The 7,378-nt window shown below is 41.9% G+C and overlaps 1 long non-coding RNA gene across 2 annotated transcripts in view; it reads left to right on the forward strand.

The window, feature by feature from the left end:
* Positions 1-6,662: 6,662 nt before the first annotated feature.
* LOC110359196 (uncharacterized) overlaps positions 6,663-7,378 on the forward strand; it is a 52,523-nt gene continuing 51,807 nt past the window's right edge. For both annotated transcript variants that reach the window (XR_002414178.2, XR_010469563.1), the window contains exon 1: positions 6,663-6,785. This is a non-coding gene — a long non-coding RNA (uncharacterized LOC110359196). The remainder of the gene's footprint in view (positions 6,786-7,378) is intronic.

A 7,378-nucleotide genomic window follows, 5' to 3' on the forward strand; every position in this document is an offset into this window, starting at 1 on the left:
TAAAAAGCATACCACAGAGAACCGTGGTCTGAAATCTGCACAGTTCTGCCACATTCTAACCTTTATGAGGCATGGCTTGCAGCCATGCATGGTGAAGAATGTGTGGAGATCAGGAACCTGTGGAAAAATACTTCTAAACCCATAGATCTGGGGCCAGTTGAGCATAAACATTGACATTTTAATCTGAAACATTTCACTGAAGCAGACTTTGGTTCTGTGTGATACCAAATGCTGTTGTTTTAAACCTTCTTCCCTCCTTTTCTTTTGGCACTTTTTCAGTTCTTTCCTTCCACTTCTCCTCACTTTGTTTTTTTTTCTCATTTTGACAGTGGAAAAGCAGATAAAAGGTTGAAACAGCAAAATAAATAACATCTGTGAGAGGCATGTTTGATGGGCTCAGAACAGAGGGTCTTGTTGCACCACTGTTGCTGTGAACTCCTTGGATCTGTGGCCTTATGATGGTACCGATGAAATTACCTGGAATCTTCAGAGGAGCTGACATTGCATTAATCAGTAATAATATAGATATTGGTGTCTTGCTTTGCCATGACAATTGCTGCACACAGATCACTTTTCCCCATCTTCTGTCAGCACTGCCCAAGTATGTGTTCCTGTCCCAGTCATCTACCTCCGTGCCAGTAGGTATGGGACTTGTGCATGTGCAGGTATTACATGTTAGACAGACCATTTTTCCAACAATCTGTCTTTCCTTTTTTCTCCTCTCACTTGGATCTATAGTCATAGTATTAACATAATGACTCCTTTTGTGCAGTGTGATGCTAAGGAATTTCAGGGCCTGGAGTTTCTTCTCAGAAAGTTGGGAAAGATTTTTTTAAGTACTGGTATTTATTTCCCATAGCAGTGAATCATCTCTGCGGTAAGGGTAATGTCATATGGTGCCACTAATTATGTCTCAAAATGCATATGAATGCATGTCTTTGGTGGAAGGCCTGTTTAGTTATTAGCATTTCATCAGAGTGGAACTTTGAATTATGATATCAGAGAAGAAGGAAAATCTGTATGAACATGATTTCCAGCATTGGCCTAACCCATTAAGAAATGAATAGCTGAACAGAAGGAAATGGTGTTGATGCTTCAGAACAACTAGGGGCCAGTGAATGTGAAAAAAACCTAAACCCTACAGTATTTCAGCCAGATGGCTGTAACTCTGTTGTCTTCAAGAAAGGTAGCACCCACTGGCAGCACATCATTGCATCAAAAGAAGGAAAAATCCAGTCATATCCTATCTCTTCCTTCTTCCTAGCATGAGTTCCAGAGGGTTCCCTCCTACCTGACAGCCTAGATGTGAAGCTTAGCCAGACTTTTATTACTCCCTAGTTTGCATCTCTTCCAAGACCTCCAGCCATTTCACAGCCTAAGCAGGCAGGGCGGCTTTTGTAATTCTCTTGGAGGAATGCTGTCATCCTTGGGGATCGCATTTCACCTTCTGCAGAGTGGAGGGATGCCCAGCAGGAACCACACAGGGCAGCTCTCCAGGGCCTCAGAAACTCTGCCCTTAACGTAATAAGGAAGAACTTGAATGCCAAGAGGATGCTACTGGGCTTCCTAAGGCTGAGCCACTCTCCCACTCTCTGTCCTGTATTTTGGAAACAATGGCAATAGTCAGTGCCGCTTACCATGTTCCCAGATAAGTGTTCCAGGAAGAAGTTTCTTTCCGTGTTCCGATGCATGATTAAAGACATGCTTTGAGCTAGCAGGGCACACACCAGGTTTTCTCCAGCCAGTAATAGCAAAATAATCTCAGCTTCTGTGAGTTTCTTATCCCCTAGTTGTTTATAATAATGTTCTTAACAGTATTACGTTGTGTTTATCTAGCTTCTAAACACAGATATAAAAGGCACGGTGAGAAGAATAGTTTTTCTATTGACGTCATCAAGGGATGCAATAACTTTCACCACAACCCAGTTTTATCCAAAACCTGTGCTAAAAATGACTGTGTAAATATTTGCTTTTCTAACACAGTAAATACAAGTCAGTCTGAGTCTCTGCAGGAGATGAAAAAATTATTTCATATTTGGTTTTCTACTTAAGTGCCACAAGCACACTCTTCAACAATGGCTATCTACCTAAACAGTGGGAGTTATTTTTTGAATTGAAAGAGTACGAAAATGAATTGTCTTTTTTGACAACCTTTCTGTCATTTAAAAATTATTCAAGGCTGCTTTGAAGTTTGATACATTCCTGTGTCTCATTTGCAGTTCTGAATGAAGGTTTATGGCAAAGTTATACATCCCTGGACAACGGATTTGGAATGGAAATACTGACCTAATGGTGCAAACTATGTTTCTGTAACATAGGACAAATTAATGTTCCTGTCTTTTAATATATTTTTTTTAATTTGGTAAAAGCTATGTCCCAATTTATTAAACTTTGACCAACTCACTCTTTCAAATGGAAAGCATTTGTGAGATATTTTGCCAGTTTCACAGGGGCCAGAACTTGCTCTTTTAAGAACCTTTTGTGTAAGTATGAAGTTCCTTCAGATTTCCAAGTTCTATAGGAAAGGCTGGCAGGAAAGTGAGAATTCCTCTGCATAAAGCATTTATATTTTTTTGAATCTTTTTTCACTCCCATGAAAATAAAAACAAGTTGTTTCTCAGTTTGAAAAAAAAAAAAAAAAAGAGAGAGAGTGCAGGACAGGTTAGTCAATGGTGATTAAGGCACCTATTTCAAATGTGATAGATCAGAGCTCAGCTTCCATCTGTGGATAAGACAGTGCCCTGGCCTGCCTGTGGTGGGGTGTTATGATGAAAAGCTCTTTCTGCTTCAATCCTGAAATCCCATCTCATACCAGGAAGCTAGGATGATTTCCTAAAGAAAGTTTTGACAAACAAATTAATTTATTTGAAAAACTTTGGTGTCGATGGCAAAAATTTCACTGTAAGAAATCCCAGTATATATGAGCTCTAAAAGAAGCTTAGCCTCTTTCTTAGCTTTCCTTGATCCTGGACAAGTCTAGCTGAAAGATCCGGATGAAATGTCCTTATTAATATCCGGTATTCACATTTTAATACATTTCTACCTCCTTGTTTCTCACATATCTCCCTTTTTCCAAATACTTTCCTAGTTTTGTATTGAAAGCACAAAGTAGGACTCCTACAAAAACCTTTAACTCCAGGAACATCAGCCACCATGTCAGTTATGGCCCCAACTCAGCACTCCAGCTCTATATAGCAAAAGACCAAAGTAATTCCTGCTCTTAAACACTTTGTCATATTGGAGGCCTTTGAGTCTGACCCTGCAACCCTTATACATACAAGTAGTCCTTGTTGTCCTTATATAAGTAAGAGTTAACCGCTCATGTGTGTAAAGGTTGCGAGGTGAGTCCCTTTGAATATCATTATCCCAAGTATAATAACTGTTTTGCTGAAACTCTTGGGTTATCTTTTAAAAACCAGCCTGTATTACTCAATGGAGAATTCTGGAGGGAAAAAAAATGCATTAATGTTGCATTTTGAAACCAGGCAAAGGTCATATGAATGTTGCCCAAGATTTTTGATTGAGTAATGTACTTTGGAATAAGTTGCTGTGATTCTTTGGCAGAACACTGCTTATTGTTCAAGTGAAATTTTTCACAGTTAATAAGATGGTCAGTTGCAGGTATTGAAAATATTTGCCCTGCCAAATACCACAAGAGTGAGAACCCTCAAGCTGGTTGAATAAGGAATGAGAAATCATTCCAGAAAACTGCTTGGCAGCTGGTGGAGAAATTCCCAGAATGTTATTTGACCAGAAAATGAAATTATTTTATTGATTAAAAAACAAACAAATAGGAAAACTTGCCATACACTATTTTCTGAAAAAAATGACAAAATATTTTGATTCGTTATTTGCAACAAACAGTTTGTCTAGCACTTAATTAGGGAAAACCTGTTTGTTGTTTGTTTGTTTGTTTTTTTGTTTTTTTAGAAGATGCTATGGCTTATCCAGATATTCCTCTTCATGCACAGCCTACTTTCCATCAGCCATACAATACCGTCACGTTTTAAGCAAATTCTCCAATTATGTCAATGGAAAATTTTGCATAGAAAGCTCCGATTAATTTTTACTGCTTTACAAGCAGAGGGAGTGTATGAATCACAGTGCTGAAACTGCAGTTGGACAATAAAGACCAAAAATTCTGCATGAGTATGTAATGATTCCAGAACAAATGCTGCTTTCAGGAACATCAGTCTAACATGGACAAACACTGTTAGTGTAAGTGAAAATACAACTAGGCTTTGCTGCAACTATTTAGATGTGAACTTCATATATCCTATCCCCAAGGTGGAAAAATGCTTTTCTGATATTGAGGCCTCTGCACTTTGCCTGCTTCCAACAATCTGAACTATATCTTTGCCATAAATGACTGAAGACACACTGACACTTCCACTGAAACTTCATGTAAAAATTGTGCTCAAATTGTGTATTAAATTATGCACAAAAATACAAAGATGTCTTCTTTGTTTCCATGAATTTCAGAGAATTAACATGACAATAAATAATTGTCTTCTTGTCATAGAACATGAATAAGTATCTCAGAGAACCTAAACCCAAATCTGATTTAGATTTAGGAGAACTTAGCAGGAACAGGAGCAGAAGTCTTGTAAAGTAAAATATACCCAGCCAACTGTGAATAATGCATTACCCCATCCACCAGTCCTCTGTTTCCAGTGCAATCAGCAACAGTACTCTTATACAAAACCTGAACACACTGTTTACATTCTGAGAGTATACACGAGTTCCAGGATTAAACTATCTATATTTTCAAATACTGGTATTTTTTTAAAATTAGCCTATTACCCCAACCCCAGGAAAAAAAAAAAAAAATATATATATATATATATATACATATATATATGTATATATAAAGAGGGAAAAATATTAGCTTCAGTGTGGTTTAAATTCAGATCAGTGCTCTGTGCTTTAGTCCTGCTGAGTTCAGCCTGTTTAGCCACTGAATGGGGCTAAGATGCTCAGGACTTGCAATTATACCCACCCACTTCCAGATAAAATTGTAAGTACTGTACTTAGGACTGCTAAATTTGCAACTTGCTTAATTGTGTACAGCATCTGAGAAGCCTCAGCTGATTCCAACGGAGACGCTGATGTTTGTTTATGGTGCTGAGAAATCAGGTCTTTAAAACAGAAAGCAAAATCAGGGGCAAACCCTGATGGTTTTACCCAACTGAGTAGCCCGGGGGACAAAAGGCTCAGGAAGGAATGCCAGGGCACGTACAAAGTTTTATGTTAAGAGGCTTTGTGAAACCGTAGCTGCTCATTCCTCGGATCACCCCTTCAGACACAAAACACAGAGAGGAGCTCTCCCGCGGGTGGATACCTCAGTGCTGGTCGCTCCTTCCGCAGAGTGGCTTTGCCAGCAGAGACCCCCCCGACTCCCCGGTACGCACACGCCCCCATCCCGCCTCGCAAACTTGGGGCTTGCGGGACTTGTCCAGCGTCCGCCGGGGGAAGCTGAGTGTGTGCGGTGTGGGATGTCTGGGGTGGCCGCGCGGAGCCCGGGGCAGCGGCGGGCGCGGGGCAGGAGCGCGGCCGGGGCTCCAGCCGCCGCCTCCGCCGGGGCGGCCCGGGCTGCTGGCCAGCGGGGGCGGCCCCCAGTGCTCGCCTTCGTTTGCGAGGGCCGAGAGGGGCGTTTGCCCGTTCGGGCTGCTCACAGCGTGTCACGTCCGGGCCTCCCGCTCCCGTCCCTTCCTGGTACTTGGTAACCGTTCAACCGGCCACACACAGGGTTAACGATATCCGCGGTCGGACAGTGTATATTTAATATGCGAGCATATTTGATGTTCAATGACAGAGCAACAATAGGAATGATCTTGCTTTATGTACCAGTTACAAGGTTTAATATCATTATATTGCATGCAGTATTAGTTTTTATTAGTCGCCATTAACAAGATGTTTTCTACTTGAATTCTCATTTACTTGTTCAATGCAAAAATTATCTTTGTAAAAGAGAAAAACACATCTTCAAGTGTCAGCTATATTAAATTAAAGAACTGTTTACCCTTCCTAAGGAAAGCATATGTATCTAAATAGGCATCTTTTACCGTTTGCATAGTAGATTGGAAATTAGCATTTTTGTTCATTTTCCCATGTATGCACAGCGCCTGGAAGAGTAATACTCCATGCATATCAGATCAGCCAGCCTACAATTTTTGTGCAATATATTATTTGGCAATCTAAAATTTGTAATTTGCATGAAATTGCTTAATTAAAATACAGTCACTCAGGGTATTAATTTCTCTGTCTGGCAGTTCAATGTACTAAAGGCGGGCTACAGAAAATGTGAAATCCTGTCAGATGTAACAGTAAAATATTAACAAAAAAAAATCCACTTCTGGCAACAAAGTGACAGAGTGATAATGCTTTTGCCCTGATTCCGGGTTCAAATACGAGCTTGGGTTGACATTGAAACCGGCGAAGAAATTTACAATAGCAACTCTGGCTTTTTGCCAATAAATCTGCATCACGGACCTTTCCTGGCGAAACCCTTTTCCCTCTCCCCACCCCCTTTACATTTTTCCCTACTAGCTAAGACGAAGAAGAAAAAAAATCCCTTTTCTGAAACCCAAGTCCCTTACTATTTTCGGCAGCTTGCTTTTGAAATCAGCAACCCTACTGATAAAATGATCCAATCAGTCCTTCCCAGTTGTCAAGACAACAGTTCATAATTGTACCAGCTCTTTTCATTGCAGCTAGACATTTCATAAATAGATAATTCTCTAATTGATCCAACCAATCCTACGTTGCATACCCTGCCAAACTAGGTAAGCCCGGTTTCTATTCTAGTACGGCAGCAACTTTCTGCAAAGACATGCAAATGAGCTTTATTTACCGCTTGCGAGAGGGGACGGAGGAAAAAAAAAAAAATAAAGAAGGAGGGGGGCAACTCTAATTCTGAATAAACCTGGACCTGGGGGGAGACGGGGCAGGTTTTTGCCTCCAGCTCCCACGTGTGTGCCGCATGTTCTGAGCGCGGGGAGAAGCGGCTCAGGACGGGTTTAAATCGGAGCGGCGCGGCGGGCCCGGTGCGGCTCAGCCCGGTCCGGCGCGGAGCGGCGCGGAGCAGCGCGGAGCAGCGCGGAGGGGAGCAGAGAGGAGCGGAGGGCGTGCCGGGCGGCGGGCAAAGCCGAGCAGGGCGCAGCGGGCCCGGTCGCCGCGGGGCAGCGCGGCGGAGTGAGGCATCGCATCGTCGGGGCTTCCCGAGGCTTCGCGTTGGCAAATTGCTTTCCTGTGTTTCTGAAATGAATTAAACATACAAGTTACTGATCTCCAGCACTTGGGGGAAATCCTGTCCTCCGGGAGGGGGGGGAAAATAAGCGGGAAAGGGGGAACTGGTCGCAGATGTTGGCACACGAGG

The sequence above is a fragment of the Columba livia genome, chromosome 1 (assembly GCF_036013475.1).
Source record: "Columba livia isolate bColLiv1 breed racing homer chromosome 1, bColLiv1.pat.W.v2, whole genome shotgun sequence".
In the NCBI taxonomy this organism is placed as follows: Eukaryota; Metazoa; Chordata; class Aves; order Columbiformes; family Columbidae; genus Columba; species Columba livia.